Genomic DNA, 15,676 nt, shown 5'->3' on the forward strand with positions numbered 1-15,676 from the left:
AAATAAATGGAATTGTACATATCCATGATGCACATCTATATTTTGAGGACCGAATCTTAATTGTGCACACACACACCAACAACATGTATCAAACCAGATACTCTCTGTTAATTCAAATTTTAATGAGTTCTTGTATGAAACTTTTTCTTCAAGCTTCTTTTGACACTGGCATCCTCATTTTGGGGGAACCTAACCACCACTTATAGGCTAGGCACCATGCTAGGGACATGAGAGACGAAGTAAATAAAACAGACATGTTTTATTGTTCTGTTCATGTTCTCTCCCTAGGCTCTACATTCTGTTGAGTAGTAGGCAAACATTCATAACAGATGATAACTAGTTCTCTTAAAACAAAGAGCCAAGTGGGGAGAGGGGAATCCAATATAGGCGTCAGGTGTCAGGAAAGACTTCTCTTATTGATGACGGAAAATGAACCATGGACAGAGCATTCTCGGCATATGGGACAGCAAATGTCCTGGGGCGGAAAGGTGTTTAGCATGTTTAAGCAACTACCAGGAATCCAGTGTGGCTGAGGAAGAGTAACTAAGGGAAGCATGACATTGGGTAGGATTGGAAAGGGGGTTGGCAAGAATGACAACAGTCAATGATTTCCACAGGCTGTGGTAAAGAGTTGGATTGGTTACAGTGGAAAGCCAGTAATTTTCTGCATTCTTACTCAGGTCTTTTTTAACCTCATTCTTAACTAATAATAGACTCACGGGAAGTTGCAAAAATAGCCCATCGATTTCCCTGTACCTCACCCAGCTTCCTCCAGTGGTGGCATCTTATATGAGCGAGGTACTAAATCAAAATCAGGTGATTGACTTTGGCACAACACTGTTCACTAGACCATAGATTTTATTCAGCTTTATAGATTTTGTGTGTATATAGCTTCATCTGTATGTGTGTATAGTTCTGTGCAATTTTATCCCATGTATAGATTCTAGTGAAGGATTTTTTTTTAAGAATTTTTATTTATTTATTCATAGAGACAGAGAGAGAGAGAGGCAGAACACAGGTAGAGGGAGAAGCAGGCTCCATGCAGGGAGCCTGACGTGGGACTCGATCCCGGGCCTCCAGGATCACACCCCAGGCTGTAGGCGGCTCTAAACCGCTGCGCCACAGGGGCTGCCCCTAGTGAAGGATTTTAAATGAGCGATCTAAACTGATTTCTGTTTTTGACATCAGTGGCTGGGAGAAAAATGAGTTGGGTCACACTCAGGAGTCTGCTACTCAGGGGAGAGCCCAGTGGTGTTTCCAACCAGTGTGGAAACAGCAGAGATAGTGACATGACAATGAAATTCCTGGGAGCTAGAAGTGGGGGAGTCAACCCGGCTTGGGGTAAACTGGAGGGAAGGGAGAAAAAAAAAAATACTCCAGATTTCTGGCTCGAACAGCCAGGCAGTCAGCAATGTCATTTCCCAGGATTGGAAGATGCTTAGTCAAGGAGCAGGTTGGGTCACAGCCGCTCTGAGCATCTGAATTCCACCTCTGCTTTGGGTAGAGGACACGCATTTGAGAGTCAGCAGCACTTACACAGCATCAAAAGCCATTCAAAACCCTGCATGAAATTTGATGTTTTTTCAGTTACAAAAATATACAATATAACTAATTATTATAATAAAATAAAATCATTTTAAGAAAAGTAGCCCTGAATGACATCACCAAGAGAGTGAGTGTAACGAGGTGGCCCGGAGCAGAGCTCTAACTACTCAATACCCCAGTTAGTCCGCACTCAGTCTACTCCACTCGCACTCAACTCTACTCCATTTCCTGGTCATTTCGTTCAGAGTAATGTCTCCTTAGAGAGACTGCAAATGCGCAGGCGGCAGAGATGCTGTCTTTTTTGTGAAATTTTAATTCCAGGGTACTTAACATGCTGTGTTCTATTAGTTTCAGGTGTATAATAGAGTGGTTCCACACTTCCATACATTACTCAGTGCTCATCAAGATAAGTGTAGTCCTCAACCCCTTCACCCGTTTCCCTCATCCCCCATTCTCCTCCCAGGAGAAGACGCTGCCTTAAAATCTTGCTCTGCTCCTCACAGTACCTGGTGTGGTGGCAGGAACACTAGGAATGCTCAATGAATTTGGTTCTGTTCAGTAAACCTTTAGTCATCATGACTTTTTTGCCTGGTATTTGGACAAGCACCAGGGAGACAAAGAACACAGCTTCATTGGCTTGGTGGCCACTGTCCACTTCCACCTGTATCAGCATGATGATGTGGATCTGACTGTAAAAAAAAAAAAAAAAAAAAAAAAAAAAAAAAGATGCTAATTTAGAACCAAGGCTTCATGTTTTTCTTCTCAATACCAGCACCAACAAACACACACGAAAAGGATATCATCCTTGAATTATCGTATGCCAAAATAACTACTGGTTATGAGATACTTTTGAGAAATTTTAGAAACTATTAAAAACAGGCTGTCAAAGCTATACAAATTCCTGAATGATAATGGAGGGACAGGTAGTAAATTAATAGATTATTTCAAGTGTCATAGAAACTATTGCTATTATGGGAGCCTCGAGCATCACCACAGTGAGAAGTCATCTGATATATCAAGAATAAGAAAAACGTATTTTCTATTCCAAAGAACGCCCTTTGACTCTTTCATCTGATTTTACTGGCTTTGTGCGCAGCTGGATGGGTAGCTTGAAACTGAATACACAGTAAGGCAGTTTGAGGGTGGTGTGAATGGCTATTTGCTATGAACCTGAAAAATCACTTTTGCAGAAAATTCTCACTCCAGAAATTTCAGAATATTTTCCCCTTTTCACTTAAAAATCCATACCATCATTCGTTCACTCAGTGATTATTTATTGGGCTCCTACTGTGTGCCAGGTATTGTTCTAGGTGATGAAAATATAGGTTGTGAATGAAACAGACAAAAATTCTTGTCACTCACCCATTCTAGGGAGGTCCTCAGAAAATAAGCAGAATGCATCTCGTGAAGGAATTCCAAAATGAAATCTGACTGCAGAAAAGGGTTCAATAGCTGTGATGTGCTACAGACCAGGCTCAAATCACATCCCATGGTCTGGGATCCAACACAAACTCAGTATGTCCAGCAAGCCAGACAAAGCTGAAAACCACACCCTGCTGTAAGGATCCTTGAGAAGTAATCTCTGATGATTTCGTTTTGTTTTTTTTTTTTTAATTTTTATTTATTTATGATAGTCACACAGAGAGAGGGAGAGAGAGGCAGAGACACAGGCAGAGGGAGAAGCAGGCTCCATGCACCGGGAGCCCGACGTGGGATTCGATCCTGAGTCTCCAGGATCGTGCCCTGGGCCAAAGGCAGGCGCCAAACCGCTGCGCCACCCAGGGATCCCATGATGATTTCGTTTTATAATTTTATTTGACAGGTAATATTAGACCAACCAAGCCTAATTTGGGGGGAAAAAAACTCTGTATGTTATTTGCATCTCAGATTCCATTCTTCTTCCTGTTCCAATTATATTTGTTTATCCTCCACCTCCAACCACACACGTTTGAATGTCCTTAGTATAAAAGGCCTAAACTGAAATGATGACATTGGAGTCAAAGGAGAAACCACCTGGGGCATCTGGCTGGCTCAGTTGGTTTAGTTGGGCTGCCACTCTGGATTTCGGCTCAGGTCATGATCTTAGGGTCATGAGATGAAGCCTCAGGTTCATGCTGGACGTGGAGCTTGCTTGAGATTCTCTCTCTCTCTCTCCCCCTGCACCACTCCTTGCAGGTATTCTCTCTAAAAAGAGAGAGAGAGAGAGAGATACCAATATGAAAAAAAAGAAATATATTCCAGGAGGAAGAACTAACATAGAAATTGGTGTTGAGTCTCCTGGCGTCCAGGGCAAAACTCAAGGAAATTGAAAATCCGGTTACCATCCCAGAACCAATGTGGAGGCATAGATGCCACATGCCAGTTATGCTCCAAGTGAGTCAGCAAGGACATGGCTGGCGGTCAGCAAATCTAAACTCTTCACCACAGATCTCACCTGGCTCCCAAAATCTGCAGTATCCAAAGACTGCTACTGTCACTATCATGAGATCCTCATGATGAATCTGGAATCCCCACTACTGTCTCCACTTTATTCCACAGCATGTCCACCAAACGGTCCAGCCCTCAGCCAAGGATCTAGGACCAGGTCACAGTGTAGGAGCCAGGGATGCTGAGAAGAAACACACAGTGCAGGCACTTTGCTTAGGCGTGCAGTCTGCCTCTGGACTCAGTTTATCCTATCTCACTTCCAGCCCATGCATCCATCCATCCGTGCATCCGTGCACCCGTGCACCCATGCACCCATGCACCCATCCTGCATACACACACTCAGACACAGGCACATACACATCTCTCTTAACTCTGAAGTTAGAAGACAGGGGCCTTTCTAAATGGTCTACAGGTCATAACCCAGGTTCACCTCCTCAGCGTGCACCTGACTGCTGGGAGCAGCTGGGAAATCTGGCAGCACTTCTCTAACAAGTGTCAAGAAGTGTCCTGTGGGGCAAGTAGGGGGAAGAGGATCCCAGGAAGGGGTGGGGAGGGGGAGGGAGAGTGGAATGGTGGCTGAGATTCTTGGAGAGGGGAACCCCATGGATCCACCAAGGGTGGGTTTTGTTTCACTGTCAGTCCTCTGAGTCCTGGAATTCAGGGGAGAAGCCTAAGGGGTCTGTGATGCCAAAAGAGCCACAAAGATGCCCCCTGGTGGACCTCCTGGGGTGGTCCTACTGTCACCAATTCCAGGTGGCTGGCCCTGGCGGTACAGCGAGGCTTGCTGGACTTGCTCCTCCACTTCTCTCCAGCTCCCATGGCCTGACTGTACCGGAAGCTTGAACTTGTTTCTCCAGATCTCTCTGCTCTGTGTGCTGAGACTGACCTCTTGCCCTGTGGCATCTGGGTGATTGGCCAGTGAGGGGGACTGAGCACGCGGGGCCATGAGAGCGGGGTGGTATTGCCCGGGGTCCTCCCCACAGGGTCCCCTCGGACTGGCTCCTACTCACAGCCCCTTCCCAGAGCCCGCCGCTGCCCTCCGCCCTCACCCCTCCAAGCCTCCTTCTTCCTTACCCTGAGGTCCTGCACGATCCCCGTGGTCTCCTGAAGCCCTGCTCACACCTATAAAATAGTTCCTTTATTAGTTTCACTGCAGGTCACCCACTTGGAAAGCCATCTGTTTGCCATCTGTTTGCTTGGAAGGGCACCCATGTGGAAGGCCCTGGCCCATCGGCACCCTCAGGAGGCAGACACGCTTGGGTTCTTCACAGACTGTCACCGTCATTTACTACAGGGGGACCCTGGACAAGTGATTTAGTTTCTTTAAAACTGTTTCTTGGGGGGCACCTGGGTGGCTCAGTGGTTGAGCATCTGCCTTTGGCTCAGGTCATGATCCCGAGGTCCTGGAATCACATCCCCCATCGGGCTCCCTGCAGGGAGCCTGCTTCTCCCTCTGCCTCTCTGCCTATGTCTTCACCTCTCTCTCTCTCTGTGTCTCTCATGAATAAATAAATAAAATCTTAAAAAAAAACAAAAAACTGTTTCTTACTTGGTAAAATAAAGAGGACACTAGTACCCACTACTGAAGGTTGCTGTGGGGATAAATATAGCCATCTGAGAGGCTCCATGCGGGGTAGCAGGCAGCGCCAGCTCAACGAAGAGCAGTTCTCTTTAGACACAGCAGCCCTCCAGCCTGGACCTAGACCTCATCAGTTACTCATCCTCATCTGTCCGACCCTGCCAGCCAATCACTGTCCTGCCATTGGCCGCCTTTGAGATGTTGACATGCAGGTTCCTCTCCTAACTTCTCAAAACTGATTTTCATCCTTAACCACCTCTTCCAGTCACTCCTAGGGTCTTCCTTCCTTCCTTCCTCGCTGACCCCAGGAGCCACTATCCCTCAGACATGCTGGCCTCCTAACGGGTCATTCCAGCACAAGTTGAACTCATTAAGACATTACCCACACCCTGGAAGAGAAATGTCTAGAATGGTCTGGACCTAGGTCTCCATGGGTCCTGCTCAGGTCTCTATTCTGTGTCCCTTTCTCTCTCTGAACACGTGGCCTGTGCCAGCTTGCCCATACCATGGCTGCTCCCACTGCCTACATCATGATGAATCCCAAATCCAGATTCCTAGGCCTGATCCATGTCTTCAGTCAAGCCCCCAACTCTGATGTCACACAAGCACCTCAAACACAACATGTCAAAACTGTCCTCAGGCTCCACCTCCCTGGTTCCTATTCCTATTATGAGCACCTCACCCCTCAGCCAGACTCCCAGGCCAGCCACCCTGAGGGTCACCCACGACTCATCCCTCTGCCCTGCACGTCCTACCAGGTGCCAAGTCCTGAAGAATTTATCTTGCATTGTCTTGTGAATCAGTCTTCTAACCTATTTCTCTGCGGGCCCCGTGATTTCTCCTCTGGTGAATCTCAAACAACCTCCCATTGGCTCCTTTATTGGGCCACCATTACCAGCTTTCTGCATCCATTTTTTTTTTAAGATTTTATTTATTTATTCATGAGAGACACAGAGAGAGAGGCAGAGACACAGGCAGAGGGAGGAAGCAGGCTCCCTGTGGGGAGCCTGATGCAGGACTCCATCGCAGGACCCCATCCTTTGGCCTGAGCCAAACGCAGGCACTCGACCACTGAGCCACCCAGGCATCCCTCTGCATCCACATTTGATGACATCACTGACCACTATGAATAACAGCTACTGATTATTATGATGGGCTGGTCATTGTTCTAAGTGCTCTATAAATACTAAATCACTTAAACGTCCCAATACTTTGATAATTTGCTCTGTAATGAATCCTCACTTTAAGATGAGCAAATGGAAATACAGAGGATAAGTGACATGTTGCAGGTACACTCGGCCAGGAAGAACCCAGAGAGTATTAACGAGCCTCGGGCCCCTGCATTATTGGCCTCTGCGTCGGTTCCACCTTCTCCCACCTTTACCCCCTCTTCACTTTTCCTGACAGAGACTTTAACTTCTTCCCAGTTCCGGGTGTCTACCCTGCAGGATGGAGCCCCAACTCCCGGCCTTGACAGCTAGGGTCTCCAGGACCCCATCCTGACAGCCTCTGCACTGCGGCTGTGACTCTTCCCAAATGGAAGGGCCCCCAGCTCCGCAGGGCTGCTAGAGGCTTCTTCTGCCCCTTCACCTCTAACCCCATCTTAAATAACCTCCAGTCCTCGCCCCCACATTGTTCCTGATGAATTCCCGCTCTCAGAGTTTCAGCATAAGCCTCTCTTCCTCCAAGAAGCCTTCGCTGACCTCCCTAGGCTTGTCCAGGCCCATGTCCATACCTCAGCACCTGGTGCGCTGCTACCATCCCCTTACGTGTCTGTCTCCTGGGGGAAGGGCCACAGCTCCATCATCTTTTAGGACCCTGGCGCCTGATACCTGCATGGTTTTTCAAAAGTTGCTGAATACATAAATAAGTGAAAATCAGATAAAGGAATTTGCACAGGACAAGTACAAAGGAAACGACAGAGATGGCCGTGGGCAGCGATGTGATGTAACATCCATTGTATATACACATTTTTTTAACAAAGAAAGAATTCTAACCTTTTTAACTACAGAACATCTCTGCTCATCACACTTCCTGATTACATATTGAAGCTGGAATATGTACATGGAGTCTTTCTTCTCTCAATCATCTTTGGGCAAATGATGTCATTGGGAGGGGTTCCTTTCTAAAATCAAAATCAAGTAACTCTTTTTCAAAGATAAGCTCTATTCGATCAGATACAAATATCACCCTGCCCTAGAACCACTTTCAGAGTTTAAATGCCCAATCTTACCCTGCAGAGGCCATCAAGAGTGTGACTAGGAACTGTGTGAAGGACCAAAGGTCTGATAGAAACAAAAGCCCAAAAGAGAGTATGTCCAGACAGACATGCCTGATTTCTATAATGATAATCCAATGAAACATCACATCCCCTATTGTTCAGGCCTTCCTCTGGGGAAGAACTGGGTCCCACACTGACGTCCGCCGATCCCATACTAATTACTGATTTCCTCTTAAAGAGTCCTACGAATCAAGAGTAACACTTTCCATGACTAAATAACAAAATAGCTCCCCTTCATCCAGTTGAAAAAGTGTTTAAGTTTATGGTAAAACCTCCACATAAATGGCATTTTTTGAAAAGAGGGGTGGCCTTTCATTCTTTTCAGAAAGCATAAAGTTATACTAATAAAACGATCCAACTTGGTAACCATTCACTTCACGGAAACTCCATATCCAGCTCAGCCACTTGATCCTGCTACAGCAGCTCAGAAAACAAGATTCAGGAAGCTGACTCTGAGCCTAGAGGTATTTGCTTGTGAGCCAAAAATTCAATAGTATTTCATATACTAGTTATAAAGGCGGTAAAGTGAATTAGTACATTTTCTAAGATCTTCCAACAAGAGCTTACTAAAGCTAAATATTCAGTTAACCAGAAAATCAAAAACTCCAGGAACCCACAGCTAAGCATTCCAATGGCCCAAGACTTTCCAGATGCTTCTCAGTACACAGCTTATATTCTACAAAAATGAGAAAAGCATTAACTCTGTAAAATTATTTTTTGGGGTGATACATCATCAACTGAAACCAGATAGGAAAAAGGTAAATAGTTGGAATGGGGCCTATTTGAAAGAAAAATAATTGGTGTTGTGAGCATTGCCATTTTATGTGAGATGGATCCATGGAGACAGGGCATTCTAAGGGCTTTCACTGGGAATCTTTGTGACATTCTCTTTTGTCCTGTGACCACACTAGGCTGAACCACTTTACAATAGAAACGTGTGTAAGTCCTTTACCCCTGAGCTCTCCTGTCTGAACCATCCTCAGCTAATCATTGAAAAGGAAAAATAATGATCTGCAAAGATGGCCACCAACATCCCTCCCCTCCCTGCATGCATAGGTGGCCTCATCTCCCTCTTCTTGCATCTGGGGGGTCTCCGTGATTTGTTTTGCCCAATGGATGCTGAACAGGCGACGCTATGTGAGTTTCAATCCTGTCCCTTAGGAGGCTTTGCAGCTTGCATCTTTGCCCTTTTGGAGGCCAGCCACCATGCATAGAAGGTCAGGCTGGGCTACCGAATGATGAGGCCATGGAGAGAGACAGAGAGACAGAGTTAAAGAGACAGTGAGAGAGAGAGAGAGGAAGGAAGGAAGGAAGGAAGGAAGGAAGGAAGGAAGGAAGGAAGGAAGGAAGGAAGGAAGGAAGGGGAGAGAGACACAGAGAGAGAAACAGAGGAAGATCACCCAAAGGAGAACCCAAATCCCCCAGGCCAACAGCCCACATCAGGGCCCTAGACCAGTGAGTGAAGCCATCTTGGGTTTCCCAGCAACAGGTGAGTGGCCTCATCGTGATAAGAAGAGAGATTCCCAGCTAGTCACAGCCCTACCAGCCACTCGGCTGATGGCCCTAACATCACAGAGCAGAGACGTGTTGGCTACTGAACCAAACCTGAATCTCTGACTCACAAGACCTGAATAAATACAATGATGATTAAGTCCAGTAAGCTTCGGATTAGCCTGTTACCTAGAAATAGATGATTCATCCGTACCACATGGCCAGTTCTATCAAGGGCACGTACCTGCTCACACTGGTGAGGTGTAGTGAATACGCGTGATTCCGTGAGCAGGGAAAGTGTGTGGTGCTGTCCCTGTACCTGCCGGGTACTGAATACTCCATCAGAGCGGATGTCATAGCTATTGACAAAGAGACACTGTACAACCCGCCAATAATGTTGTAAGGGGAGATTGTTCTTAAGGAAAAGTTTGTTTCACACCCCCTTTGAGGGGCTTTTCCTGTCCACATATTCAGTGAGTACTGAAGGTACTGAAGGTAAACCGAGCACATTCCCTGGGCTTTGTGCTCTGGATCTGAGTGCACCTAGAGTAGAAAACAGCACATTTCCTGGGAAGTCACAGCCCCTTCCATGGAGGTGTCTTCTAGAGACACCCACCTATAGAGAAGCAGCCCCAGTCAGTTCTTCCAGAATGTCTCCCTCTTCTGCAACTTTTGAGGAACAAAGCTCCTCTCCTGGCCTCATGGAGACTAAGTTGGGGCAGTTGAGTATTCTCTCTAGGGAGGTGTAAATGGCCAATGGAGGGACAGTTGATGTCAAAGAGACCCCAGAAAGAAGCTGGATGGTCTTGGTAAGCAGCAGTCTGGGGAATAGAGCAATAAGACACCAAGTCACCACAACGCAAGATAAGACAAGACTGCAGAAACCTGGTTCCTAGGTCTTTTCGTTCTCTGCCAGTGCCCTTGATTCTCTTATGGTCCCTGTGGAAGGCTGCTGGGTTTCTGTGAGAGGCAACCAGGGCCCTCATTTCCCTAATATCTTTACAATAAGACTCCATTTTTGCCCAACAACAATTTGTTGGGCATGAAAACAATATAAAGCGTACAAGCAGTGGTTGAGAGAGAGTGTGTGTTAGTTACTCCCATCTCTTCGATCTAGACCAACCAACTCCAACTCTGCAGCATCTGACCTGCAGAGATCATCCAGACAAATACTCTTAGGTGTAGAAGGAGGTGTCTGCCCCAAATCGCCTCCCACACTGGAAATTCTGAGGCTGTCCCAGGAGAGACATGGACTCTCTTTTGAACCTGGTCATTCTTCCTTGGCTTTTGCTCCTTGCATTATGCTAAAATCCTATCCAGGGCTTGAAGTTTCATTCACAGCAGACTTCCCCTTTCCCCCTGCCCTCTTTTGATCTGTGAGCTAATTTTGATCCCCAGGGCAGACCCTCCCATTGTCCACCTCTACAGGAGCAGTCACACAGATATAGAAGTCACTGCTGCTACAGCACAACCCTCTCCACATGCCTCCCCTTCTTCTACCAAACCCTTGGAGATTCACTTCAAAACAGCATTCATCATATTACTGTTCACGCCATTTTATGTGGAACTGGGTTGCCTTTATTTTTTTTTATTTTTATTTTTTTTAAAGATTTTATTTATTCATGAGAGACAGAGAGAGAGAGAGAGAGAGAGAGAGGCAGAGACCAGGCAGAGGGAGAAGCAGGCTCCACGCAGGGAGCCTGATGTGGGGTTCAATCCCGGGCCTCCAGGACCACACCCTTGGCTGAAGGCAGGTGCTAAACCTCTGAGCCACCCAGGGATTCCCCTGGGTTGCCTTTATAAAGAACATTTAGTCAAGGCAAGTTTCTACAAGTCTTTGACTAAGAGAATTTAGTTATAAAATACCTGAAGGGCTTCTTTATAATGTAAATTCAACCTTTGTAATGTAAATCCCACCGTCTGGCCCCTGCAAGCAGAATGAGAGCAATATTAATTTACTTACTATTTAATTATTCTCTCTTCTCCCAACACCCCCTGGGAGGTCGGCTTTCCAGGGACAGGAAGAGTGTCTTCCACTCTTGCTAACATTCCAGAGCACTTTTGTATCCTGGGAAGGCTCCATGCTGACCTTGAGAACAACAGGAAAAATTAGGAAGCACCCAAAATCAAACAGACTTGCCCCAGAATTGGTGGCTCTTCATAGCCCTGACTATGCCCCCTTCTCATTCTTTGGTTTGGTTTAGTTGATTATACTTTTGACGGCAGTCGTACCAGCTCACGTATGCCATGGTCTGTACACTTTTCTGTTATTCTTCAGTGGAACAAGTCAAAACAAAGAAAATGCCTGTATTTTAGTCTGTGTGATATTGTCTTTAGGATAATACAAGAAGTCTGGGACTCACTATAAGATATGGTATTACTTACAAATTAGGGTCATTTATTTTTTTATTATTATTTATAGAGTGCCTATTAAAACCATAGCATGATTTCTTCTAAGATAGTTTGTGATGAATGGTAGTTTGAGTAATGACAATTCTATTTATTAATAGCACCCATCAGGTGTACAACGCACTGTGACTCATTTAATTCTACAATCCTATTTTTTTAAAGATTTTATTTATTTATTCATGAGAGACACACCCACAGAGAGAGAGAGAGAGAGAGAGAGAGAGGGAGAGAGAGAGAAGAAGAGACACAGGCAGAGGGAGAAGCAGGCTCTGTGCAGGGAGCCCGATGTGGGACTTGATCCCAGGTCTGGAGGATCATGCCCTGGGCCAAAGGCAGTGCTAAACCGCTGAGCCACCTGGGCTGCCCTACAATCCTATTTTTTAGAGAAACAGCCTGCGTGGTCAATAGTTTTCTCTCCCTTCCTTGCAGCTTGGAAAGGCGAGATTAGGATTCAAAGAGATTTTTGTTTTTTTACCCCAACCATCATGTTCCCCTGAAGGCTGTATCCCAAAGAAGAGAGAAGAGAGAATCAATATCCTCAGTCTAGAAAATATTTTTGTATGGATCAGTAGTAAAGCCATAAACATTTTCCATCTGTAGTTTACCCATAACTACCCAATCCACTGAAGTGATAGTTCCTGAATTAGGTTTACCTCAAATTACTTTTCTTCACTTCTCTGTTCAACTCATGATGCTTTTGAGCCTTCCCTCCACCACCACCATTTCTCTTTTTCTTTTGCCCAATAATCTCCAGCTTCAGGCTGTGACAGGAGGACTCTTCTGCACTGTGTTTGCTCGTCGAGGGCCTACTGCACTTGACATTCCCCAGCTACTTAATCCACTCATTTGAACTTAATCGTTGTTGATTAGTGCCAGGAGTCAAAGGATAAGGTCTTCCTCACTCCTACAGTTTCCTTCCTATCCCAAAAGCCATCATCATGGGCATCTAGGGGCCATTGGCCTCTAATTTGGCCTGGATTCTCTGAGGGCCCCTCGGGCAGCAAATGGCCAAGTCACCATTGGATTTTGGCGTTTCATTGCCTCGGCGTCACAGGAGGGACCTGTAACAACGTGGCCTCTATAAAGCAAACCGGGATCAACCCCAGTTAGGAAGAGAAGAGAAGGGCCACCCTGGATACTGCAGTTACTCCAGTGGCAGGTTCAGGTCCAGCCCAGGTGGTACACCTGCTGCCACGGGCCCTCTGTTCAGATGCACCCCAGTCACCCACTCTCACTGTCTAACTTTTACTCTACAATAGCACTGCTATCATCACTCACCTCTCAGTACAAAGAGAGCAAAGAAAGAAAACCTTTTCATATCCATGAGAAAAGCCCTAAGTGCAAGAGGGAAAAATAAGGATGCACCCGGGTGGCTTTGCACCAACTCCAGTCCAAAGAAGAAGATGGGGCTCGGTTGACCATGGGACCCAGTTTGAGAACCTGGCTCTGCTACTGGATCTTTCCAGAGGGACGTGGCGAGGGGCCAGGGCAGCGGCTGGGCAGGGGTCAGTGTTTGCCGAAGGCCCAGGTGACCATTATGCGCAGCGAAAGATGGGCGGGGGGGGGGGGGATCTCAGGGGGATTCAACGCGAGGCCAAAGAGAAGGTGTCGGGATCCAGGAACCGGGTAACGGGCCCTGAGGCAAAGCCCGAGACCCTGGACGCAGCACCCGCGACAGAGGAGGAGGAGGAAGGAGCGGAGGCCCGGGTGCCCCAGCCCGCCCCCGCCCGTCTCCCGCGGACGCGCGTCCCCACGCCCTGGTCCCCGCGCCCCCGCGGTGCCTCCCGCGGCTGCCGAGCCCCGCCCCGGGCACGACCGAGAGCCGCGGCCCCGCCGAGCCCAGGCCGCCCTGGGCCCCGCCCCGCCCGCGCGCAGGGCTCCGCGCCAGGCTTCCCGGACGCGCGGAGCCCGAAGCGCCTCGGACCGGCCGCCCGCCTCGACCGCCTACTGCTCGCGGGGTCCCCCTCCCCTTGCCGGGCCGCTCCGTGACCCTCCTCCGCTGCAGAGCAGCCCGGGGCTCCCGGAGCCCGCGCCCTGCGCCCCCAGCCCTCGGGGCCCGCCCGGCGCCTGCCGCCGCCCGCAGCGAGCGCGGGCTCCGCGGGGTCCTGCGCCACCTGCACCCGCCAGGGGCGCGGGGAGCCCGGCACCGCCCTCTCGTCGCAACGCACCCCCGCCCCAGCTCCCCGCAGTTCACGGCGTCTCCCCCTCCCTGAAAAAGCGGAAGCCAGTGCGCTGTGAAGGAGCGCCTTGGGCAGCGCCGCGGATGAGCGCCGCCTGCAGCCCAGGGCGAGATCCTGGAGACCCGGGATCGAGTCCCGCGTCGGGCTCCCTGCATGGAGCCTGCTTCGCCCTCTGCCTGTGCCTCTGCCTCTCTGTGTGTGTGTGTGTCTCTCATGAATAAATAAATAAATCTTGGGGATCCCTGGGTGGCGCAGCGGTTTGGCGCCTGCCTTTGGCCCAGGGCGCGATCCTGGAGACCCGGGATCCAGTCCCACGTCGGGCTCCCGGTGCATGGAGCCTGCTTCTCCCTCTGCCTGTGTCTCTGCCTCTCTCTCTGTGTGTGACTATCATAAAAAAGAAAAATCAATCAATCAATCAATCAATCTTAAAAGAGAGAGAGAGCGCGCGCTCCAGTTTCGGGGTTTCCCCTCCCTCCCCTCCCTCCCCCGGCATCCACAGCCTGTGAGGTCCTTGCCGCCTTCCAGCTCTCTGCACGCAGCACGAACCGAGCACGCGGCAGGGAGCCCCCCACGTTGCAGACTTGCTCTGGTTGGGCTGGTCTCTCCCCTGCTTCCCTCCGTGAGAGTCCGTCCTGCAGACACCATCGCGTCAGGCCCCTGCTGCCCTTCCCACCGGGTCTGGTCCGACGCCAGCATTCCCACTGTCTTCCCTTGGCAGTTGAGGCAGGCTAGGGTTGTCCAAGACAAAAAAAAAAAAAAAATTCCAAAAACAGTTATTTTATTTTTTAAAATCATGAAACTTAAGTTTTAAAAATCCATTTTTGAAGTTTTGGGTTCCGTTTGGTGTCTTGCAGGGGTGACCCAGAGATATCCCCTAAACCTTAGGCTCTTCTCGCCCTCCTGCCGGGGATCTCCCCTGGGAGGTCTTGTCAGAGCCTGGGAGGTGTGTGGTCCCTGAGATGATCTCCAGTCCAATGTGCAGCAAAATGGAGCCCCCTAACTTTAGGGGTTACTTGTTTCAGGAGTATCTTACACATACGAAAGGCATCGCCAGCCTCACTGGGGGTTATTAATTTTCTTAGAGTGACATCATGTGGTAATGGGAGGACCACCCAGCTTGTCCTTCAAAGTGCTGATTCATTTCAAAGCAGATGCAAGACAGGAGGATGCAAAGGGAGAACCCAAAGGCATTAGTTAGGTTGGAATCCTGGAATCCTAGCGGTTCTGACTCTACTTCCCACCCAGTTCCAGAAGCAAACCCCGACCCCCAACCAATCCCTCCAGACCCGAAAGCTAGAGAATCATACCCAACCTTGACTTTAACAGAGATGAACCACCTACAACCCGAACAGAAAGAGAAGCCATGTCGTTACTGTTGGCCTTTCACTAATGAGCCTCAAGAAACAAGTCAGATGATCTATTACATGTGGAACACTCAAAAAGTTCACAAGTTTTTGCAGAGCATCCCCCATGACACTCCCTTTAACCACACAGCCGAAAGCAGCCTTTTCCAAAGTGCACTGTGCAGGATTAGTAGGTGTCAGGTATATAAAAGAATCCCTTGGTCAAACAGACGTGGATTAAACAAATACTGGACTTAAAAAAAAATCAAACACTGCACTTCTTAGAGAAGCTAATACACTATGCAGTTCCTTAATGTCTAACAGGAGGGAGGGGACCTGGTTGTGGCAGCGGGTCCCCCAAGTGGCCCCCAGGGGTCCTGCTTCCTGGGTGGTAATGGAGAAGGTACACCCTGGTGCAAGC

At 48.4% G+C, this 15,676-nt stretch overlaps 1 long non-coding RNA gene across 2 annotated transcripts; it reads right to left on the minus strand.

Annotated features, from left to right (window-relative positions):
• Positions 1 to 1,008: 1,008 nt before the first annotated feature.
• On the minus strand, positions 1,009 to 13,266 carry LOC140616504 (uncharacterized). 2 transcript variants are annotated; one of them, XR_012016976.1, is made up of 7 exons: positions 12,386 to 13,266; positions 11,287 to 11,412; positions 5,047 to 5,094; positions 3,980 to 4,153; positions 3,559 to 3,729; positions 2,052 to 2,234; positions 1,009 to 1,561 (listed from the first exon to the last, which is right to left on the minus strand). It is a non-coding gene; the product is annotated as an uncharacterized lncRNA (long non-coding RNA). The 2 variants fall into 2 exon arrangements; XR_012016977.1 differs by lacking the exon at positions 3,559 to 3,729.
• Between the last annotated feature and the right edge of the window lie 2,410 nt (positions 13,267 to 15,676).

The sequence above is a fragment of the Canis lupus genome, chromosome 24, assembly GCF_048164855.1.
Source record: "Canis lupus baileyi chromosome 24, mCanLup2.hap1, whole genome shotgun sequence".
Taxonomy (NCBI): domain Eukaryota; kingdom Metazoa; phylum Chordata; class Mammalia; order Carnivora; family Canidae; genus Canis; species Canis lupus.